General features: G+C 35.6%; 1 long non-coding RNA gene across 1 annotated transcript in view; it reads left to right on the forward strand.

The window, feature by feature from the left end:
• The first annotated feature begins 473 nt into the window (after positions 1-473).
• The window catches only part of LOC143230460 (uncharacterized), a 72,355-nt gene continuing 48,771 nt past the window's right edge, over positions 474-24,057 (forward strand). Inside the window, exon 1 of the long non-coding RNA XR_013016446.1 lies at positions 474-571. This is a non-coding gene — a long non-coding RNA (uncharacterized LOC143230460). The remainder of the gene's footprint in view (positions 572-24,057) is intronic.

The following is a 24,057-nucleotide window of genomic DNA, read 5'->3' on the forward strand; positions in this document are numbered from 1 at the left end:
CCTCCCAGCCGTGGGAGCGTATAATGTGACGGTCAATCTCACTATTCGTTGGTAAAAGAGTAGCCCAAGAGTTGGCGGTGGGTGGTGATGACTAGCTGCCTTCCCTCTAGTCTTACACTGCTAAATTAGGGACGGCTTGCACAGATAGCCCTCGAGTAGCTTTGTACGAAATTCAAAAACAAACAAACAAAAACAGAACTAGGTGGATGCTAGACTTGTTGAATATAGATGGTGAGGCACGAAAATAAGAAATCTCAGTTTTTGACATTACGTCATTATCATAATATAAAAGATTGTTTAATGTAGATATTATTAAGTAAATTATTTTGTGAATTAATATTTCATGATTATTTTTTTATTACTATAAAGAGTTAAAAGCAGAGGATTATTGGAAATTGTGTTTGTAACTTGTTGATGTCGAGAATGTAACAAGCAGACGCCTTAGTAATAGATGTACACGTAGTGTGAGCGGGAAAACAAGAGACAGACAGGGATAATTGCAGAACAAAGTAAAATCACGGCCAAAGTTGGTGTGAAGGTAACTGCTGTAGAAGCGATAGGCCTATTAAAGGTAAGAGGAAAAGTAATAGTTTTAAAAGAGACAAGAAGTAATGTTTATTCCATCAAAGTGATCTATAAAGCAGTTAAACTGGTATGAGTGCACTTTAAACAGAGGATATTTTAAAGAAAGACCAGTTTACAACTGCAGTAACTTGCGCTATATTGTAAGTGAATTACACTATGTGACATAAATTTTGTTCCTGGATGGTATGCGTTATTTCTTAATTGCTTATGTTGTAAGAGTACAGAAAATAGCCATTATTCCCTTCGAACTTTGCTTTTGTGACTTGGATAATGAAATTTAGATATTAAGCTATTTTTTATGTAAAAACAGGCAAATTTGCACATTTTGATTTACATAAGGTCTGAATAATACAACATATGAATCAAAATTTGCATGTATTTATACTAAAGTTACACAAAAATTAACAAAATTTTTTAAAAGTAAAGTAAATCATTTTCACATATCAGCCCGCAAATATAATCTGCCATCACGTTTTCGTTGTACGCTTCCAGGTCACAAAAGCAAATTTTGAAGAGAAAAATAGGTCTTTTCCATTTGCTTTAGGTACAAGCAATTGGGAAATAACACTTTCTGCCCAGGAACAAGTAAAAATGTTGTTACATAGTGTTATATACAAATGACACTTGTCCAATAGAGACAGGAAAAGGTAGTTTGCCTTATAAACTGAAATTCTACAGTAATTACAAAGGCCTAAGTGAGCTTTTGACCGAAAGATTTGTTGTTGTTTTTAATTTTGCGCAAAGCTACTCGAGGGCTATCTGCGCTAGCCGTCCCTAATTTATCAGTGTAAGACTAGAGGGAATGCAGCTAGTTATCACCACCCAGCGCCAACTGCTGGGCTACTCTTTTACCAACGAATAGTGGGATTGATTGTCACGTTATAACGCCCTAAGGCTTAAAATACGAACACGTTTGGTATGACGGGAATTCGAACATACGACCCTCGGATTACTTGACAAGAAAGAGAGAACCATATAGTGTTTATGATATCCCTATGATAACTAGAGTGTAAAGAAATTCTTGTATGTTTGTTTGTTTTCTTGTTTTTTTGAATTAAGCACAAAGCTACATAGTGGACTGTCTGTGCTTTGCTAACCATGGGTATAGAAATCTAGATTCTAACAGTGTGAGTTCGCAGGTATACCGCTGTGCCACTAGGGGCTGTACATTTGTTAAACTAATAATATATATATATATATATATATATATAATTTTGAAAACAAGTTAATGAAGTGCTCTTATTATTTGCTTTTCTTCGAATTAACAGCCAACGAGTCGCAGACACCTACTGTAGAAGAAACCCCGAGCCTAACAGCAACAACTCGAGATATATTTATACTATTAAGAACTACGAGAAAAGCTTTGAACTGATAATTTGCATAATAGCCTTCAAGTTCTCCCAACGTCATTAGCTTAGGAAAATTAGTTTCAATATTTTTATTGAAGTTGCTATAGGCCTATCGCGTTTCCTTTTCAGCTTTTACAAACATTTTAACGTAATTTATCAATTTCTTCAGCCAGATCTCGGAGTTTGTTGTAGGAAGTAATTAAAGTAAACATAATAGTCTTAGACACATCATGTATTACGTTTAGTATGTTGTTTTCTTTGTATAATAGATAACATTGTGATATTTTCATGTATAGTATCATCATAAACATTGATGTCTAGTTGTACTATAGGAAAATTACTCATACTAGCTCGACTTAATTTAAACAGTAACATGTGTCATCTCCACTTGCCGCAGATGTCACTGTGCACTGGGGTTAAGCAAATGGCAAAATGAATTTCTTCAGCCAAAGTTCGTGTTAGGAAGAACTGAAGAAAAATTATCCATGTTATACTAGGTTACATTTATTTAAAATGATTGAAATGATTTTTTACTATGATTGAAGTTGAAGCCAACAGCTAGTGTTTGTAAGTTCCCTAAGTAAGATACACTGTTTTATATGTTTATTATTACTATAATTAAGAGTGTGACTATGCTGTTTTATGTATGGAAGTTCACATTTTTTTAATTTTGTCTTCTAAGTGTTATAGAGACTGTTTTGCACTGTTAGTTTAATATTCATATTTGGAACAGACCTAAATTTCCTAAACTGGCCGAACCTCCTGAGGACTTATTGGGTTTACAGCCGAAAACATGTATAACAGCAAGAAACCCAAGTGATAGAGCAACACATTCTAATCTTTACAAGTAAAAGCGTAGTAGAACTATATTAAATTAGCTCTACTGATCACCATATTTAGTTTTACTCTAAGTACTCAAATCAGAAGTTAATGCTTAATAGCTTTAGCGTTTATAACGCTAAATATCGGGATTCGATACCCAAGGGAGTATTCATTGTATGGCTTTGTATTTAATAATAAACAAACAAGCCTATTAGATGGAGAGAAAAACACGCGTTTTGTGTGCCTTTGTTATTTTTACAACATTGGAGACTTTGTAGGCAAGGAATCCAGGGTCACTTACATTAACAAGTACAGATTTGTCAGATGGACAATACGAATTTTTGTTGTTGTTTACATATATTAACTGGAGTACCCGTCCCCTGAATGGAAGTTATGAAAATTCATGATTAATTAATGGTTCTTTCCCTTATATGTAATTGTAAAAAAAAAAAAAAAAACGCCTATAAAAACTACAAAACACAAAATGTGAAACCAGAAGTTCGCATGTCTTTTAGAGTGGACCCAACAAATCCTCATGCGAAATTTGGTGAAGATTCATCAACAGAATTTGAAGTAGCGGTAAAGACACAACAACGCCCATAAAAGTCGCAAAAAGCGAAATTGAAAATTTGTATATATCTTCCCAAGCACCCAAAAACCTTCCTGCCATGACGCGAAATAGTGAAATAACAAAATGCCCATAAATTCGTTAAAACAAAAACTGAAAACTTGTATGTACCCCCACTTGGGCCGAATGAACCTTCACAACAATTTTGGTGGAGATCCATTAACACTTTGCGAAGTAGTGACAGAGACATAAAGCAGACAGTACTATCAAATTTATACAGATAAATAGTTACATTGACATACATAGACAGTATTATTATATTTATATAGATAAGTAATTACATGGACACACAACACACAGTACTCTTATATTTATACAGATAAGTAGTTTCATGGACATATATAGACAGTACTGTTTAGTTATATAAATAAGTAGTTACATGTACATACAACAGACAGTATTGTTATATTTATATAGATAAGTAGTTACATGGGCATACACAGACAGTACTGTTATATTTATATACAGGGTGTCCCGAAAAATGTATACACACTTTGAATGATTATAAATATAATGTTTGTTAAGATATATCTAGGTTTTATAATCCAAGTTTAAGAAGGCAAGTGTAGAATATTTTCAGTTATCGCAGGTGTTCGAACTTATGACCGTTCTGATCCAGGCACTGCAGGTAACGCGGACAGATGGAATTGCAAACTTCAAGAATCATTTTATTTCGTATTTGGGTCCCTTTACGGACAGTTTCATTTGTTTCAAACTTATCTCTGATGCGAGTAATGATGAGACACATTAGTGGATCTGTTTGAAACTCCATTCTAAACCGTCTTTATACTTCAGATATATACTCACACTTCCAGTAACACTTTAAGATAAATTTCCTTTTGCAAAGATTAGTCTTGCTTCTGCCATTACTTCAAATCAGTTGCATCTGTAAAAAAAAAAAAAATAGTTTGAGTGAGTTATAATCGTTCAAAATGTGTATACATTTTTTTGGGACACCCTGTAGATAAATAGTTACATGACATACATAAACAGTATTATTATATTTATATAGATAAGTAATTACATGGCCATTCAACACACAGTACTATTATGTGTATATAGATAAATAGTTACATGGAATATCACAGACAGTAGTGTTATATTTATATAGATAAGTATCTATGGACACACATAGTGCTATTATATAAGTTAAATACAGATAAGTATTTACATGGACATACATAGACAGTACTATTAGATTTATATAAAGATATACTGGGAAATCCAGAAACATACGTGTTAGCTATAGCAACATATCAATACAGTTTTTTGTTGGAGTAAACTTTCATATTTATGATAACTAAACAACAAAGGAAGTAATGTTTTAAGATGATTCGTATTAGCCTTCAGTCTCGTGGGTTAACAGAAGCTTACGTGGAAAAACAATCTACTTGGAAGCTTAAACTATGTTATTCTACACAACTTATGGTCTCTCAAACGACAATTTTTGTTTTTTCTTATGACTTTCAATTTTTTTCTTTAACATTTCTTTTAGTATTCTTCAGGGCTACATTTATAAAACATTCTGTTCCCTTTCCATATTGGATAGTTACAGGGATTTACTAGGTACAGATCGAGGTTATTATCTTCTTGTTTGCTCAATAATGAAAAAAAAAAAAAAAGTAAACAACGGTTAGAGTGGGTTGGTATTTACCCTTACATTAAAGGTTCCAGATACCCGAGGAAATTACCACAAAACTTCCCCGGTTAATGTATTATTTAATATCATTCTAGGTCTGATTATTTTTTTTTTCTTGGCGAATCTGTAAGCATGGAGTTTATTTCAATATTTTTTTCTCTTGTAGTCAAGCTCTTAACTGAGAATTAGCGAATTAGTCTCTCACAATCCCACACCCACTTCAGGTATTGAAACGTTAATTTTGTTTGTTTCTTATTCGATAACAAGGTACACAAAGGGATATCTGTGATGTGCCTATCACGAATATCGAAACCCTGTGTTTATCTTCATGATCCTCCAGACACAGCGCTGAGCCACTGGAAAGCTTAGTTATATAAGAATAATCTGTAAAACAACTGCGTGAAAACGTTCCAACAACAAAATAGTGATGTAGGTAATTCGAATATTTATGAATAAAAATATACAAAAACGCATGTTTCCAGCACTAATGCCTATAAAAACTAGGCATAGATCCAATGTTTTTAATTTTTATTTCTATTGTAAGAAATATTTTGTTTTTTGAGTATATATTCGTGATCTTCATTATATCGTTAACTTTTTTTTTTTTTTTTTTTGCTAATGAGAAATAATAACGGAAAGTAGAGTGTTATAAATACGTTCCTCGCTGGGACAGCGGTAAGTCTTCGGACTTACAACGTTAAAATCAACGGTTCGATTACCCTTGGCAGATACAGCAGATTGTTAGATGTAGTTTTACTGTAACAAGGCGCACACGAAATTATAAATAAATAACTAAAGTACAAATAAGTAAGAGAATGTATGAAATATATTTTAAATCCCCGGTTGCTAAAATATTAATTGTTTCAGACCTATCCCCTCCAATATAGATAATCCAAACCAGTAAAAAGATTCAGACCCATCCCCTCCAGTATAGATAATCCAAACCAGTATAAAGATACAGATAATCCAAACCAGCAAAAAGATTCAGACCCATCCCCTCCAGTATAAAGATTCAGATAATCCAAACCAGTAAAAAGATTCAGACCCATCCGAACCACTATAAAATGTAAACAGGAATGTTACCGTATCCAATCTGTATAAATAAATTTAAATATTAATCTGTTCCCTTTACGTTTCCATATTTCTTGATCAATCACCACCAAATTTTACACTGTGATACAGTATAATATGAGAAAGGTCAAACGGGTGGGGGTTTGGACACTCTACCTAATTTCGCATTGATAGAATTCTTAAAAACAGATTGTCTTTATTTTCAATATTAGTACGTTTATTTGTTGTTGTCACTTGCACTTTTAACGGTTATGATGCAAAGAATCACAATTTCCTATCCTTTACCACTGCAGCTAGTATTTTCATAAAGCAGGTTTTATAGGAATCATTTCAAAAATATGACTAACATTAACGCAAGATTCGTCCTTGCAATAATTAAAATCTGACAACATAAGATACATGTTTAGTATACACAGATGTTTATGTAAAAAAAAATCATTATTTTATATACAGAACGATATTTTCATTGTTGTATATTGTTGTTCCTTTTTATCGCGAGGTTACTCAATAAGTTATCTACACTGTGAAAGCCCTGGGGATTCGAATCCGGATTTTAATACTGTACATTTAGAATATTACCTCTCACCAATCTGGAGTTGGATTGGAGAATGGGAACATTCTGTCCTTAATGAGTATAACTTATGGGGATTTTTACATACGGCAAAGGTTATTTCCGTTTTCTAAACTTTATTACGATTCCATCACAACTCGCATTTGTTCCCATTTTATCAGAATAATATCATTTTACTCTCGTTATATAAAAGCGCTGGGTATAAAACACGAACAGTGTTCCAATAATGTTATAATTTTTTCACGCTAATTGACAGAACAATGCCATAATTTTTTTGCCTATATTTTAGGAATGGGAGAAGTTTGAAAGGCTTACTCATTAAAATTTCCCTTCACACAATATCACCTGATACTATCTTGAATATCAGGTTCGTGGTGTTGGTGCAGCGACAAAAAGGCTTCCATATATCTGTCGCGATCTTCTTTTTAAGGCCATTCGTAAAAAAACAAAACAATAAAAAACCTTATTATCGGTTATTCTAGAAATAAGATTGTAGATCACTTCGAAACAGCGAAAATGATAAAAAAAAAACTACATGTGAACTTTTATTTTCTCGTCGAAAGTAGATTTTTATATTTTATTTCGCCCTAGCAACTGATAATTGCTGCCATTTGGTAAACCGAAAGAAACAATCTTTCCGGTTTATTTTTTTGTTCTCCATAAAATGTACTTATAAAATCACGTGACCTGGCTTAATCGTGAATCTTTACTTCTGGTTAACATTACCATTTTATAAGTTAGGAAACCAATACGATAGTTAATGGTTCATAATATTGTTTAACGTCGGCTTACGGTTTGATAAGTTGCAAACAGAAAAAAACAAACAAACCTCTTTATGAAATAATTCAAAATCGGATGTAAGACTACAGTAGTGTAACTTTTACTTACACCGTGGTTTACTTAAAAATGCTTATCTTTAAGATTTTGTTTGTTTATTTATTTCGCTCAAAACGACGTGAGGGCTTGTTTGTTTGTTTTGGAATTTCGCACAAAGCTACTCGAGGGCTATCTGTGCTAGCCGTCCCTAATTTAGCAGTGTAAGACTAGAGGGAAGGCAGCTAGTCATCACCACCCACCGCCAACTCTTGGGCTACTCTTTTACCAACGAATAGTGGGATTGACCGTCACATTATACACCCCCACGGCTGGGAGGGCGAGCATGTTTAGCGCGACGCGGGCGCGAACCCGCGACCCTCGGATTACGAGTCGCACGCCTTACGCGCTCGGCCATGGACGTGAGGGCTATCTGCGCGAGCCGTCCCTAATTTAGCAAAGACTAGCGGGAAGGCATCTAGTCATTATCACCCGCCGCCAACTCTTGGCCTACTCTTTTAGCAACGAATAGTGGGATTGACAGTATTTTATAACGCCCCCAAGGCTGAAAGGACGAACACGTTTGTTATGACGGGGATTCAAGTGTTTTAACCACTTGACCATGCCGGGCCGCTTTTAACATACTGATCGACTAAGGTTAGAGATTAAAATACAAAGCGATCTCGGATGTTTCTTTTAAACAGCTAAACTTAGACGTTGATACAGTTGGTGTCCGTTACCTTTTACGGCCCCAAAACACATATTTCTTGATTTCGTTCATCACGTTTTTCTCAACAGGCCTAACAGAAACTTTAATTTTATGTTCATGTAATAGTAAAAAACAGTCTTCATTATGTCTGACTATCTATTTATCATTATTATATGAAAAATTAAAAAAGAAAAAATCGTAATTCTAGTGTAAACGATGTTTTTATCCATTGAAGTTATCTTACATAAATTTTATGTGATTTTTAGAAGATTAGACACATGGTAAAACAAGAATTATCGGTCAATAATATATTAATATTATATGACTGTAACTTGTAGAATACTCTATACTTTGTACATTATACAATCGGTGTTTTTAGAATACCCTATATTACACTACGCAACAACATTTTTATTTTTTTCTTGTTCCTGGGCAGAAAGTGTTATTTCCCAATTGCTTATGCCTAAAGTAAATGGAAAAGACCTATTTCTGTTTCCAAACTTTGCTATTGTGATACTGGAGCGTATAACGAAAACATCATGGGAGAGTATATTTGGGGGCTGATACGTGAAAGTGATTTACATTACAGTCACAAATCTCGAAAAACTACTCACTTCTAAACATTTTTGTATAACTTTAGTATAAATACATGTAAATCTTGATTCATATGTTGTTTTATTCAGACCTTATGTAACTGTAAATGTGCAAATTTGTTCGTTTTTACATTGAAAATAGGTTAATATCTAAATTTCATTATCCAGGTCACAAAAGCAAAGTTTGAAGGGAATAATTGCCATTTTCTGTACTCTTACAGCATAAACAATTAAGAAATAACACATACTATCCAGAAACAAAATCTGTGTTACATAGTGTTATGTATGAAGTGGTTCGTTTTGAATTTCGCACAAAGCTACGCGCTAGCTGTCCCTAATTTAGCAGTGTAAGACTAGATGGAAGGCAGCTAATCATCACTACCCACCGCCAACTCTTGGGCTACTCTTTTATTAACGAGTAGTGAGATTGACCATCACATTATAACGCCCCCACGGCTGAAAAAGCGAGCATGTTTGGTGTGACGGGGATTCGAACCCGCAACCCTCGGATTATGAGTCGATTATGAGTGTTAAAAAACAACAATTCGTGATGACCAGAAACACTTGAAGTAAAATGTATCACAGGATGGATGGTATTGGTATTAACACTTTTACCAAAATAGAGCAGAAAACAACGTTTTGACTTTCTTAGATCATCTTCAGATTAACTGAAATTTTGTCATAATTTGACAGAGCTATAAGTATTCATGATATTTGGGTGCCTGTTTTATTATATTCAACCAGGACCTGAAGTTTAGATGTTGGAAATTAAAGATGTACTTTCCAGATAACATGCTTGTCAAAGGTGATCCTAAGGTACTTTCTATGAATGAGATATTTTTACTCGGACATTAAAGAGAGGCGGGTCACGATGGGGACGAAACGTATGATGGGTAAGACACACAAAATGGCTCGAGTTTTAAAGGCATTGATACTAAGACACCAACGACAAGTGTTCTGGATGTCTGTGTCAATGACAGCTTGCAGATACCTGTTAAGAGTAACCATTCTCTTAGAAGTAGCAAGGAGGGCAGTATCATGAGGAGGAAGTGGGATTGGCATGTCTGATACATAAAGCAGGGGTAAAAGAACAGAACCCTGAAGAACCCCTGCTGCATTGGGAAACGATCTAGAATAGGCTCCCTGGATAAAAACTGTGCCTGGCTGATTCTAAACAAAGGAGTGAATAAGACGGATATACGAAAGCGGAAGGTGCAAACATCATAACCTGTAAATCAAATCTCGATACCAAACTGTGACAAATAAGTTTAAAAGTGTTACTATGATTGGTTACGGTGTCAGATAAATGGAGAAGTTGATCCACAGTTGAACGATAGGAACAGTAACCAGCCTGGTTATGAGGAAGAATGCTGTACCAGGTCAAGTGTGTATGAAGTCTGCGAACTAGATTTTTCTCAAACGTTTTACTCAAAACAATGGTAAGACTTATAGGTTTCAAGAAATTAGAGAATTGGGTGGTTTTTGGAAGAGGTAAACAGTAGAAGTCTTATATGAAACAGGGTGTCAGCCAATGTGAAGAAGAAAATTTAAAAAGGCAACCAGAAGAAGTAAAAATTGTGTAGTGGCAATACAAAGATGAGAGTAAGTTACACCTTCAGGGCTGGGGATGGTATTACGTCGACTACGTCGAAGGAGATACTAAACATCGTGAATGCATCAAGGGGCAGACAGAGAGAACATGGTGAATACTGGGAATGAGGTCAGAGAGAGAAGGTTCAGTTTGATGATAAATAATAGAAGAACCTTTAAGATTTATAGGGTGTTGATCAGGAACGTGAAAATGGGTTTCCAAGAAGAAGGCAAAAGCATCAGCTTTATCTAGCGAAGAGAGAGGAGCAGCCCCATTAACAAGAACAGTGTAGTAAGGAGTAATATGTTGCCCAGTAAGGATGTGACATTGCTTCCAGTACTGGGAAAACAATGAAAGTGGTTGAGAAAAGAGCTGACCTTTGTAGACCATGGGAGGAGGTCTAATGGGTCATTAGATTGATGCAAATCATGAAGTAGCATGAAAGAAAGGTGCAGAACATTCAGAACCTGAGGAGGAACAGCAGGCCTAGGATAAGAAAAAGAAGAACAAGGGATATGAAAAGTACCAACAGAGAGGAGAAGAGGTTCCAATGTGTAGACATAACTATCAACCTGGATAGCAGAGGTAGAACAGACATTTGTATCACCAAGTGTAGCATTAATACAAAGAACGACAGGCATCCCAATAAGCATGGCGAAAATTCCAGAATGGACGATGAGGAACAGGGGGAGCAGAGGTATGGGTACCCTTAAGATGAACCAATAGAAAAGAGATGACTGGTGGAAAGAAATGGTAAGAGATTGGCAAAAGTAAAAACAACATCAGGAAGCGTGTTGGAAACGGGACGACTCGGAGATAAAAATGAACAGGAAAGATCAGCTAGCATGGAGTAAAGTAAGATAACTCTGCTGTGGATGTTAAGGTCGATTAGAACGATATAGCTTCAAAAGATGTTCCAAAGTACAAAAGAAGGCACAAGGTAAAGGATGGCTGTGACGAAGGTATATGGTGACTAGTGTAAGAACACTAGCAGAAAGGTATGCTGTACGAATGTGTATGGTGACCAGTGTAAGAACCCTAGCAGAAAGGTATGCTGTACGAATGTGTATGGTGACCAGTGTAAGAACCCTAGCAGGAAAGTATACTGTACGAATGTATATGGTGACTAGTGTAAGAACCCTAGCAGAAAGGTATGCTGCACGAATGTGTATGGTGACCAGTGTAAGAACCCTAGCAGGAAAGTATACTGTACGAATGTGTATGGTGACCAGTGTAAGAACCCTAGCAGGAAAGTATACTGTACGAATGTATATGGTGACTAGTGTAAGAATCCTAGCAGAAAGGTATACTGTACGAATGTGTATGATAACCAGTGTAAGAACCCTAGCAGGAAAGTATACTGTACGAATGTATATGGTGACTAGTGTAAGAATCCTAGCAAAAAGGTATACTGTACGAATGTATATGGTGACTAGTGTAAGAACCCTAACAGAAAGGTATACTGTACGAATGTGTATGATAACCAGTGTAAGAACCCTAGCAGGAAAGTATACTGTACGAATGTGTATGATGACCAGTGTAAGAACTCTAGCAGGAAAGTATATTGTACGAATGTATATGGTGACTAGTGTAAGAACCCTAGCAGGAAAGTATACTGTACGAATGTGTATGATGACCAGTGTAAGAACTCTAGCAGGAAAGTATACTGTACGAATGTGTATGATGACCAGTGTAAGAACTCTAGCAGGAAAGTATACTGTACGAATGTATATGGTGACTAGTGTAAGAACTCTAGCAGGAAAGTATACTGTACGAATGTGTATGATGACCAGTGTAAGAACTCTAGCAGGAAAGTATACTGTACGAATGTGTATGATGACCAGTGTAAGAACTCTAGCAGGAAAGTATACTGTACGAATGTGTATGATGACCAGTGTAAGAACTCTAGCAGGAAAGTATACTGTACGAATGTATATGATAACCAGTGTAAGAACTCTAGCAGGAAAGTATATTGTACGAATGTGTATGATAACCAGTGTAAGAACTCTAGCAGGAAAGTATACTGTACGAATGTGTATGATGACCAGTGTAAGAACTCTAGCAGGAAAGTATACTGTACGAATGTATATGATAACCAGTGTAAGAACCCTAGCAGGAAAGTATATTGTACGAATGTGTATGATGACCAGTGTAAGAACTCTAGCAGGAAAGTATACTGTAACGAGTGGATGCTCGGGAACTTGATTAAGAGATACGGAATGAATACTGAAAGGAAGGCGAATCTCACAACTAATAGCAACACCATCTTTGCCAGCACCAGAAGAATGATCATAGTGAATAAAATGATAACGGTACAGCTTTCCGTGTGAGAAGGCTTAAGAAAAGTCTGATTAAGAAGAAAGCAGTCGTAGGAAACTTTATGGAAAAGCAACTCCAACAGAGGAAGATTCTGAATGGATGTTAACAAAGAGAAAGTTCAACACAGTCTCGACGTCTAATACGTCTGGTTCCCATAATCGACGAAAATTTAAATGTGTATTCAACCCAGAGTAGCTGGCATATCGAGTTGAAAGACGTCTTCAGCAGCAAGTTGAATGTTATAAAGAACAAATGGGCGTTAATGGGGGTGTTGTTTTGGAGAGTAATAGTGTAAAAACGAAGAATGTCCTCAACCGGAGGAAGAGAGAGGACAGAATTAGAAGGGCAGTAACAGTATCAGAAGTATCAAGAGGAGACACTATCTTTCAGTATCAGAAGTATCAAGAGGAGACACTATCTTACAGTTTCAGAAGTATCAAGAGGAGACACTATCTTACAGTTTCAGAAGTATCAAGAGGAGACACTATCTTACAGTTTCAGAAGTATCAAGAAGAGACACTATCTTACAGTATCAGAAGTATCAAGAGGAGACACTATCTTACAGTATCAGAAGTATCAAGAGGAGACACTATCTTACAGTATCAGAAGTATCAAGAGGAGATACTATCTTAGGATCTTTTTAGTTGGAAGAAGTTTTGCCACGACACCTGTATGAGTAGGTAGGGTGGTTCTAGCGATATGTCTTACAAACAGGAGGCAGTTGTGACTGAAGGCACTGATGGACAGAATGAGGGCCCCAGCAGTGGGAGCACACAGGCGACTTTGGACATTTATCAGTTGAGTGAGAGTTGTAAATTAAACATTTTCCACTGGGAGAGCCGATCGAGAGGTTTCAACTCGATGTTGTTGATGAAAAAATAGGATCTATGGTGAAGAAGAAGGCTAGTGACGTGACTGTTCTTACAGAGACCAAGAACCATGAATGTGTGATCCTGAACATTTATGATATGTATGACAAGCCGTACGTCGAGGTGGTCCTCCAGGAATTCAGAGATAATGATGTCTTTAGTGATAAGAGGATCCACTCCATTAATAACACACGTGAAAAAAAGAGCAGCTCGTTTAAGTGGTGGGCGTTGTTTTAAAGGACAGTTAAGTGTGTGAGCGGTGGTGTTGGAGTTCAGATTCAAGAGACCCATCTGATTACAAAGGATGTCACAGGGCCGAGCATCAGATGTTTTGAAAATAACACCATTACGAGTAGGAATTAGTTGTAGGATATTACATTGAAGACAGTATTTAATAAGCTCCTGGAACAACAATGGTGTGTTGAGAAAGTTAGGTTCCATTTGGGAAAGAAGTGTCCACACGGACAGATTACGAATGTGAAGAAGGCAAACTAGTAGTCACAGTCGGTGTTGTGACGATAGAGAAAGCAATAACATCAGTAAAAGTCGGTGATCCCACAGGCATGGAAGAGAAGACACACTAACAGTTCCAATATAATACCGATCATAAGATTGGTGGGAAGGGCCAAAATGAGAATCTGACTTCTCGTAAGGCTTAGCATGGCGACAAGTAGGTGATAGAACAGCTTTCGTAGACATCCTCGGACGATCCACCACAGCGGAAAAGACAAAGTGCATCGAGTAAAACACCGTGCAAATAAGTAAACCAAAAACTAACCTAGTAATAACGATGTAGAGCACAAGTAACAGTAACTCACTAATATTTCACACTCCAAGATCACACACTAAATCCAAAAGTCTGAAGCCTCATGATTTATAGGGAACAAGTTTGATATATAAGGTGTTATTTTGGTAATTAACAAATGGTGTTATTAAACTGAGAAATCAATAATATACACACAGATATCAAATGTATCGGTTGCGTAAAGGCCTCAGCTATATTATGCATTGAATATTAGTTTAAATAATTCTTTATTTATTTTTAGCGAAATTGTTTTGGCAGATATGTTGTGCATAAATCCTAAGGTGTTATTTATAAAAATATGTTCTGTTATCTAGCGCCAAAAAATAAAACTATTATGAAATATAAAAGCAAGATATGTTTAAGACAAAAACTTGATAAAATACATCAGAAATGAGTTTTTAGGACATCTTTACGAAACAAAAGCGAGTTAGTTATATTAAGGATAAACTGTAATTACTTAACAGTCAATAACAATTATACATAACATTTTTGTACTAGGTCTCAGAAAACAGTTTTTTCTAATTTATAATAAGCTGGCTTCTTAGATATGAACAATATTGCTAATTTAATATACTGTTCTTGTCGTGTAATGGTGAGAAATTCATGTATAAATAAAATTATTATTCATGTTTATATTAGAGGAATAAAACTGTAATCGCATAATAAACCAATTATTCTCCAAATAGTTCCATAAAGTATATTAAGAGCAATTTGAAATAAAACAAAATTTATTGCTTTTGAGTCAAAATAATCCATAACCTTTATCTTAAGTTTGATGTCTTATTAGCTATAACATTAAATTATAAGTTCAGTCTTAAAAAGAAGTTGATATATATTTGCTGCAGGTGTCTTTTTTTAATTTAATAGAATTCTTAAACCTATCTTAATAATATTAAGTAACAAATAAGCGAGAACAGATATGCTCATATGGTTTGATATTTCGCCAAGTTAAAAGCACCAGCGTTTGTACAAAGTGACCTACAGTCTCAAAAATCAATAAATTGTTTCTTTTCCTAGGAGTTCTTGATTTAGAAGTAAAGTGCAGCGTGACTTCTCTCCACTGTTCACTAGGTAACAGCTAAAAGGCAGCGTTTAGCTATAAAAAGGACTAAAAGACTACCATTCCTTCACAAGTAAACTAATTTCACATTTTTTAAGTAAAGAAGAACATAACTTGGAACAAGATTAGCAAAAACTTGATCAATAATTGATTTTTTTTTTCTACGATCAGATAATACATAGTGGTTTGAAAGCTACACGAGGGCTGTCTGCGCTAGCCGTCCATAATTTTTCAGTGTAAGACTAGAGAGAAGGCAGCTAGTCATCACCACCCATCACTAACTCTTAGGCTACCTTTTCACCAACGAATAGTGGGATTGACCGAACATTATAACGCCCCCACGGCTGAAAGAGCGAGCGCGTTTGATTTCGAACACGCGACCCTCGAATTACGAGTCGAACTCCTTAACCACCTGGCCATGCCGGGCCTACACACACACACCCATACAACAATTATACTACTATAAATTACATCAGTTGTACATAGACGATAAATTTAGCTCTATGTAACAAGACTGAAAAAAAAAGAAACTAAAACTTAAAGCTCGAGCTGTCATTCACAGCCAAGTTAAAAATAATGTTTATAAAAACAATTATAAATAAAACAGATTCGTTAACGCACTACTAACACGTCATAAGCAAGAAAATTAGCAACTGTATTACTTGACAAGAAAGCAAAAAAGGTTTTCATTTGAAAGATTCATCCGCAGTGTTACGAATCGTAACAGCACTGATGACCCCACCTGGTTGTGGGTATTCATCCCGAAACGACATTAAACATGGTGAAAATAACGTAGCAGAAATTATTTTATTGTTAAAACCATTCTTAGTTTTTACATTTATCAAACACCTAATCTCAAGTTCCCCGTTGAGACAGTCTATGGATTTACAACGCTAAAATTAGGAGTTCTATTCCCCTCAGTGGACACAGCAGATAGCCCTATGTGGCTTTGTTCTAAGAAAACATACATTTAATCTCAAACGTATCTGCTAATAAAATGACCCTTAGAAAAAAAAAAAGAGTAATGTATATACAACGTTGTTACCCTTCAAAGCTATATCTGTTGTGTACATTAACTCGTCATAATGGAGTAATTATTTTACGCTGGAAGGGTTTATTTGATTTAACTCGAATTTCGAGGACTGTCTGCTCTACCCGTACCGTAAGTTAGTTGTGATAGACTAAAGGGAAAGGCAGCTAATCAACACCACTCATAACGTATTTTGTTACTATTCTATAATATACTTACGTAATCAGTTCGCTATCGATTACAACGTGTTTCATAATTATCTGATAATATATATATAATTAAGTCAGTTTTTAATGTGTACACTTACAGTCTGTGTAAGTAATAAACTTGTAAAACTGGGGATTGTATTCTCTGATAACACGCTCTCCTCAATCCACCAGGGCACTATAAAAGACCGACAACACCTACACTCACACTGACCTGAAGACAAAAGGCGGAAGACTTTCGAAACGTCGTCCTCTATACTTGTGTCTCCACAACACGCAATTGCTGCCTATTCTACAAAGTTTCATCATTGGGATTGGATATTACCTTGTCAAATGGTTTAATGCACTCGATTCGTAATCTGAGGGTCGTAGGTTTCAATCCCCGTCATACCAAACGTGTTCGTACTTTAACCCTTGGGGTGTTATAATGTGACAGTCAATCCCACTATTCGTTGGTAAAAGAGTAGCCCAAGAGTTAGCAGTGGGTGGGGATGACTAGCCACCTTCCCTCTAGTCTTACACTGTTAAATTAGGGATGGATAGCGCAGACAGCCCTCGTGTAGCTTTGACCGAATTTCAAACAAACCTGTACATTGCATTTTTAAAACTTATTTTCAGTTTAAGTGATGTGCTTGAGTTGTAGTCTTATTTTGTTTTGTGGTGTTTCACTATTTGAAAGACACAGTATTCCTACTCACCTAGTCATAATCCAATGTTCTGAACTTTTTACCTCCTTTCATAACCCTATCAGACGTTCAGTTTGGCGCAGACAGCCTAATTGCTTTGTGCCATAAAACACCAAATCAATCAACCAACCAGTACGTGTTCAAGATGTCCGACCTGTAAATGAATGTAACCTTATTAAATCAAGGAAATATAAATTAATGAACAAACTATGACGTTTCAAATACTGTGTTTTTCTCATCAAACCCAAGGAGAAACGTTTTCACCCTCTCTCAACTTCAAACGTAATTTATTTGAATGTGTTCGTGAGTTATTTATATAAGCTCGCTAGAATTATTTGTAAAGGAACGTAATTGTATGTCTGTGGTTTTTTCCCACACTAATTAAAGAGTAGGCCTTTTTAAAGTTTTTGATGAAACTCGCTGAATGTTTAATTTCAGTTAACATCGACAAGAACAAAAAGTTTAATTAAATATCTAGATCCAAAAAGAAGCTAAGTGGAACGAAGCTGTCACAAGGCTGGCTTTCTCCAGCGAGAGGAAATCGACACAAATAGGTCGATTTGTTGTTGTCCCCTTGCGACAGCAGTAGGTCTACTGATTTATAACACTATGATTAGGGGCTCGATTCCCCTTGGTGGATACATCAGACACCTGGTTGTGGCTTTACTGTAAGCAAACACACCAATAGATATTGTTTGATAACTTCCTACCCTATAGGGAGACCATATGTTCCACATCGCCCGTCGCCAACTCCTGTGCCACTCTGTATTAATCGGTTAATGGAATTGAAACCGTTGCTCTTATTACGGTCCCATGATGCCAATACGATTTTGTGGGTTGCAAACCAGTTCCTTCGAATTCCAAATCTAAGCACACTAATGTGAGCCCATGTCCAACCCTTATAAATGAGTTAAATACACTTAAACAGGTTTAGAGGTATAATTTTGGAATTTCTCAATTACTGAGTAAAATCAGTAGCTACAAAAAAAATAACGCAGAATCTCAGGTCGAAGCAAAAAGATCCCTAGAAAGATTGGTTTATTAAAAATAAATAACTAAGCGCACTCTTTATCTTATTTAGGAAGAGACTGGAGCTTCAGAAGTGAAAGACCGCATTGTCTGATAAAATAAAAAAAACCCATTAGGAAACAAAACAGACACCGTAAAAATATATCATTTATTTAATGGTGAATATCAGTGACAGTTATGGTCCTTCATGAAAATATTAAATAAATAATAAATATTCTTGATATATGCTAAACAGATTAAAAATATCATTACAAAACAACTGACTACGGATATAGTAAACAACTGATTACGGATATAGTAAACAACTGATTACGGATATAGTAAACAACTGATTACGAATACAGCAGACGACTGATTACGGATACAGCAGACGACTCACTACAGATACAGCAGACGACTGACTACAGATATAGTAGACAGCTGACTACGAATACAGCAGACGACTGACTACGGATACAGCAGTCATCTGATTACGGATATAGCAGCCGACTGACTACGGATACAACAAATAACTGACTACGGATACAGCAGACGACTGACTACGGATACAGCAGTCATCTGACTGCGGATACAGCAGACTACTGACTACAGATACAACAAATTACTGACTACGGATACAACAAATAACTGACTACAGATACAGAGGACAACTGACTACGTATAAAATATGGAGCTGGTTACGGATAGATGACGACTAACTAGGAACACAAACTATAAACAAATCTGGATATTTTTTCTTTCCTGGTTCGGAGCTGATTAAAAGTAATTGTTCCATTAAGTAGGTTCTGGATCCAATTGGGTTCTTCTCTTGATTCTTCAAATTGGTCTATAAATTGGTTTTCAAGACGAATAGAAAGTACTGCACGACTGTTAACTCGTTTTCTTCCAAATATTCACCGAGGCAAGAAAATGTTTTACCTTTCTGAATCGGTTTTTCTACAGCGCAAAGTTTTTGCCTTTTTTTTGTGAAATGAAGACGCTTTGTCACTTCGCTTAAAAAATACTGCTATTTCAATTCTGTAGTGATGATTTAAGACTGTTGAGTTTATCGCAAACATCAGCCAGTGTCGCGTTCCACAAGTTGTTTCTCGTTTATAGAACGTGTTGGCCTGACGTAGGACTGCCGTGTAACTAACAATGGGAAGTTGGTTCTTCGTCTAAGAAGTACGACATGATAAATTTCCGCGAGATTAGAAGCGCACCTGCCGTTTAAATCCTTTGATTTTACGACGTTCACAACACTAAAAGCGTCTTGTAGCGCTTTGTTTGTTTCGAGTACAGTTTCGTTGCTTCTCTGTGTATGATACAATGTGTATATATTTGAGCAAAAACACTTGTAATAACTCTGAACCATTTTTTTTTATATACACTTACCTGCCCCATTAGTAGATACTCCCACACGATTACTCCACGAAAGATTGTTTGAGATAGCAAACACATCAAGAAGGAAGAAGTTGGCGTCTGTGAAATTATACCTTTCAGTTTCTGACGAAACACAATTCTTACACCTTTCATCTTAGTAACAGTATCGTAAAAATACCAGTAGCTGAGCTAAAGTTATATAGCGAATTCGGTTGTATAATACTAGTTGCATTTTTCTATCAGCAAAGATTACAGTGTCACGTGATTAAGTGATAGACCTGAGGGCCTCATTCTACCTCTCACATTTTTATGTCAGCAAAGATTACAGTGTCACGTGGTTAAGGGATAGACCTGAGGGCCTCACCCTACCTCTCTCTCACATTTTTATGACAGCAAAGAGTACAGTGTCACGTGATTAAGGGATAGACCCGAGGGCCTCACCCTATTTCTCTCTCACATTTTTTGTCAGCAAAGATTACAGTGTCATGTGATTAAGGGATAGACCCGAGAGCCTCATCCTACTTCTCTCTCACATTTTTATGTCAGCAGGAAGAACATATTATACCTATATTATACCTCTCCTATATTATACAACTTCAGGGTTTTTCCTAATCAAATAAGACAAACGTCTAAAGTATGTCATTTTTAGAACTCACGTTGTTTGTTTCATAAGTTTATTCTTCATGCTGTCATTATCTGAAATCTGTTAACAAATAATGCGCCACGATTGTAAGTAGCTCTTCTGATACTGACTTAAGTTTTTGGTTTGGTGTTCGTTTTACTGACAGAAACTGAGGAAAACGGCTAGACAGCCGTAGGTTTGTTGTTTTTTTCATTATCCTCAGCATTTAATGAATTATTCTGTTTACTTCTGAACTGTCTCTTGAAGATACACGAGATATTTTCTTGCCGATACGTAACACTCACTTATACATGCTTTTGACGAACTAGTAAATCTGTATTAATGACCAAAACTGGAAACTGACAATTATAAGGTGCCAGTTCAGGGTATCTCGACCATCTAATAAACAGTCACGTGAATGAAACCATGACTACGGGCTAAGTTCCCATATCATTGGTTTATTAATATTATTATGTGACAACTGGAGCTTTCAGAAAAGTGTAGTACTGCCTGGGTTTATTAATCCTTCGAACAAAATTAGATTTTGATAATGTTTGTACTAGTGATGCATAAGCAGGATAAATGGTTTTATGATGAATTAATCGAATTTGCTCTTCAGCTAGCGCCAAAAATAACAAATCACAAACATAATGCAGTAAATTTAATGGACATTTAATTCGGTAATTGGGGGGGGGGGAATATTAATTAATCAGGTACATGACTCATCAGCGCCACCTGTCATCTCGGTTCGTTCCTGTTAAAATAAATAAGGCCAAACAATGAGCAGTTTTAAGGGCAGCTTCCTTGTTTCTTAATTTACAGGTTTCAAATTACTGTTAGTACACAGCAAGGTGCGTTGTTTGGGGACAACCAAAACAGCCACTGTCCAGAAGAGAAAAAGTATTCGAATTTTTTATGACTTGAGTAAGAAAAATGTTTTCTATTTGTACGTAAATTTTCGAATACAAAACTCTCTGTATATCATAGACTAGTTATATGCGCTGAAATGTACAAAACTCTCTGTATATCATAGACTAATTATATGCGCTGAAATGTATAAAAAATGAAATACGTAACGTTTCGGTTTAGAAGTGTTTCTTTCTACTTAGTTCTGGACGTGGAAATAATATCTTTCTTTTTACAGTCCGCACGTTAATGCAGCTCTTTAGCTCGAACTGTTTGTGTATATGGTGTACTTGTCATTTTTTCCATGTAAGCTATTTATATTGTATTACCTAATAATACTAATATTTATACGATAGTTGTTTTTTTTAACTTTGCCTCCCAGTGGGACAACGGTTTGCAGATTTACTACGCTAGAAGTCGGGTTTCGATGCACATGGTGGATAGAGCACAAATAAACCGTTGTGTAACTTTGTGCTTAACTTCAAAACAAACAAATCAGTTACTTTTTTATTTTCAAACTTGTACTTCCGGGTGTAATTTTTACACCCTTGTAGACATATATGTCACCTCCCTACCGACTGTTAGCACTCTCTTGTTGTTGAAAGGGCGAATATGTTTGGTACCGGGTTTTGGTCCGTTGACCCTACCAAATCAAGAGAAGTTATATAGATAAACAGAAAGGAAGAGTGTGGCCAAATAAACAATTGAAAACACAAGACAAATGAATCGAGTGAAAAACAGATTAATGGATAAGTTATAAATAAACAAACAGATGGGTTGAGTAGATGAGAAACTGTGTGATGCTTAGAGTTATACTTATAAATAAACAAACAGATGGGTTGAGTAGATGAGAAACTGTGTAATGCTTAGAGTTATACTTATAAACAAACAAACAGATGGGTTGAGTAGATGAGAAACTGTGTGATGCTTAGAGTTATACTTATAAACAAACAAACAGATGGGTTGAGTAGATGAGAAACTGTGTGATGCTTAGAGTTATACTTATAAACAAACAAACAGATGGGTTGAGTAGATGAGAAACTGTGTGATGCTTAGAGTTATACTTATAAACAAACAGATGGGTTGAGTAGATGAGAAACTGTGTGATGCTTAGAGTTATACTTATAAACAAACAAACAGATGGGTTGAGTAGATGAGAAACTGTGTGATGCTTAGAGTTATACTTATAAACAAACAAACAGATGGGTTGAGTAGATGAGAAACTGTGTGATGCTTAGAGTTATACTTATAAATAAACAAACAGATGGGTTGAGTAGATGAGAAACTGTGTAATGCTTAGAGTTATACTTATAAACAAACAGATGGGTTGAGTAGATGAGAAACTGTGTGATGCTTAGAGTTATACTTATAAACAAACAAACAGATGGGTTGAGTAGATGAGAAACTGTGTGATGCTTAGAGTTATACTTATAAATAAAACAAACAGATGGGTTGAGTAGATGAGAAACTGTGTAATGCTTAGAGTTATACTTATAAAAACAAACAGATGGGTTGAGTAGATGAGAAACCGTGTGATGCTTAGAGTTATACTTATAAAGAAACAAACAGATGGGTTGAGTAGATGAGAAACTGTGTGATGCTTAGAGTTATACTTATAAATAAACAAACAGATGGGTTGAGTAGATGAGAAACTGTGTAATGCTTAGAGTTATACTTATAAATAAACAAACAGATGGGTTGAGTAGATGAGAAACCGTGTAATGCTTAGAGTTATACTTATAAACAAACAGATGGGTTGAGTAGATGAGAAACTGTGTGATGCTTAGAGTTATACTTATAAATAAACAAACAGATGGGTTGAGTAGATGAGAAACTGTGTAATGCTTAGAGTTATACTTATAAACAAACAAACAGATGGGTTGAGTAGATGAGAAACTGTGTGATGCTTAGAGTTATACTTATAAACAAACAAACAGATGGGTTGAGTAGATGAGAAACTGTGTGATGCTTAGAGTTATACTTATAAACAAACAAACAGATGGGTTGAGTAGATGAGAAACTGTGTGATGCTTAGAGTTACACTTATAAACAAACAGATGGGTTGAGTAGATGAGAAACTGTGTGATGCTTAGAGTTATACTTATAAACAAACAAACAGATGGGTTGAGTAGATGAGAAACTGTGTGATGCTTAGAGTTATACTTATAAATAAACAAACAGATGGGTTGAGTAGATGAGAAACTGTGTAATGCTTAGAGTTATACTTATAAACAAACAGATGGGTTGAGTAGATGAGAAACTGTGTGATGCTTAGAGTTATACTTATAAACAAACAAACAGATGGGTTGAGTAGATGAGAAACTGTGTGATGCTTAGAGTTATACTTATAAATAAACAAACAGATGGGTTGAGTAGATGAGAAACCGTGTAATGCTTAGAGTTATACTTATAAACAAACAGATGGGTTGAGTAGATGAGAAACTGTGTGATGCTTAGAGTTATACTTATAAACAAACAAACAGATGGGTTGAGTAGATGAGAAACTGTGTGATGCTTAGAGTTATACTTATAAATAAACAAACAGATGGGTTGAGTAGATGAGAAACTGTGTAATGCTTAGAGTTATACTTATAAATAAACAAACAGATGGGTTGAGTAGATGAGAAACTGTGTAATGCTTAGAGTTATACTTATAAACAAACAGATGGGTTGAGTAGATGAGAAACTGTGTGATGCTTAGAGTTATACTTATAAATAAACAAACAGATGGGTTGAGTAGATGAGAAACTGTGTAATGCTTAGAGTTATACTTATAAACAAACAGATGGGTT

This window comes from Tachypleus tridentatus, chromosome 1 (assembly GCF_004210375.1).
Source record: "Tachypleus tridentatus isolate NWPU-2018 chromosome 1, ASM421037v1, whole genome shotgun sequence".
Taxonomy (NCBI): domain Eukaryota; kingdom Metazoa; phylum Arthropoda; class Merostomata; order Xiphosura; family Limulidae; genus Tachypleus; species Tachypleus tridentatus.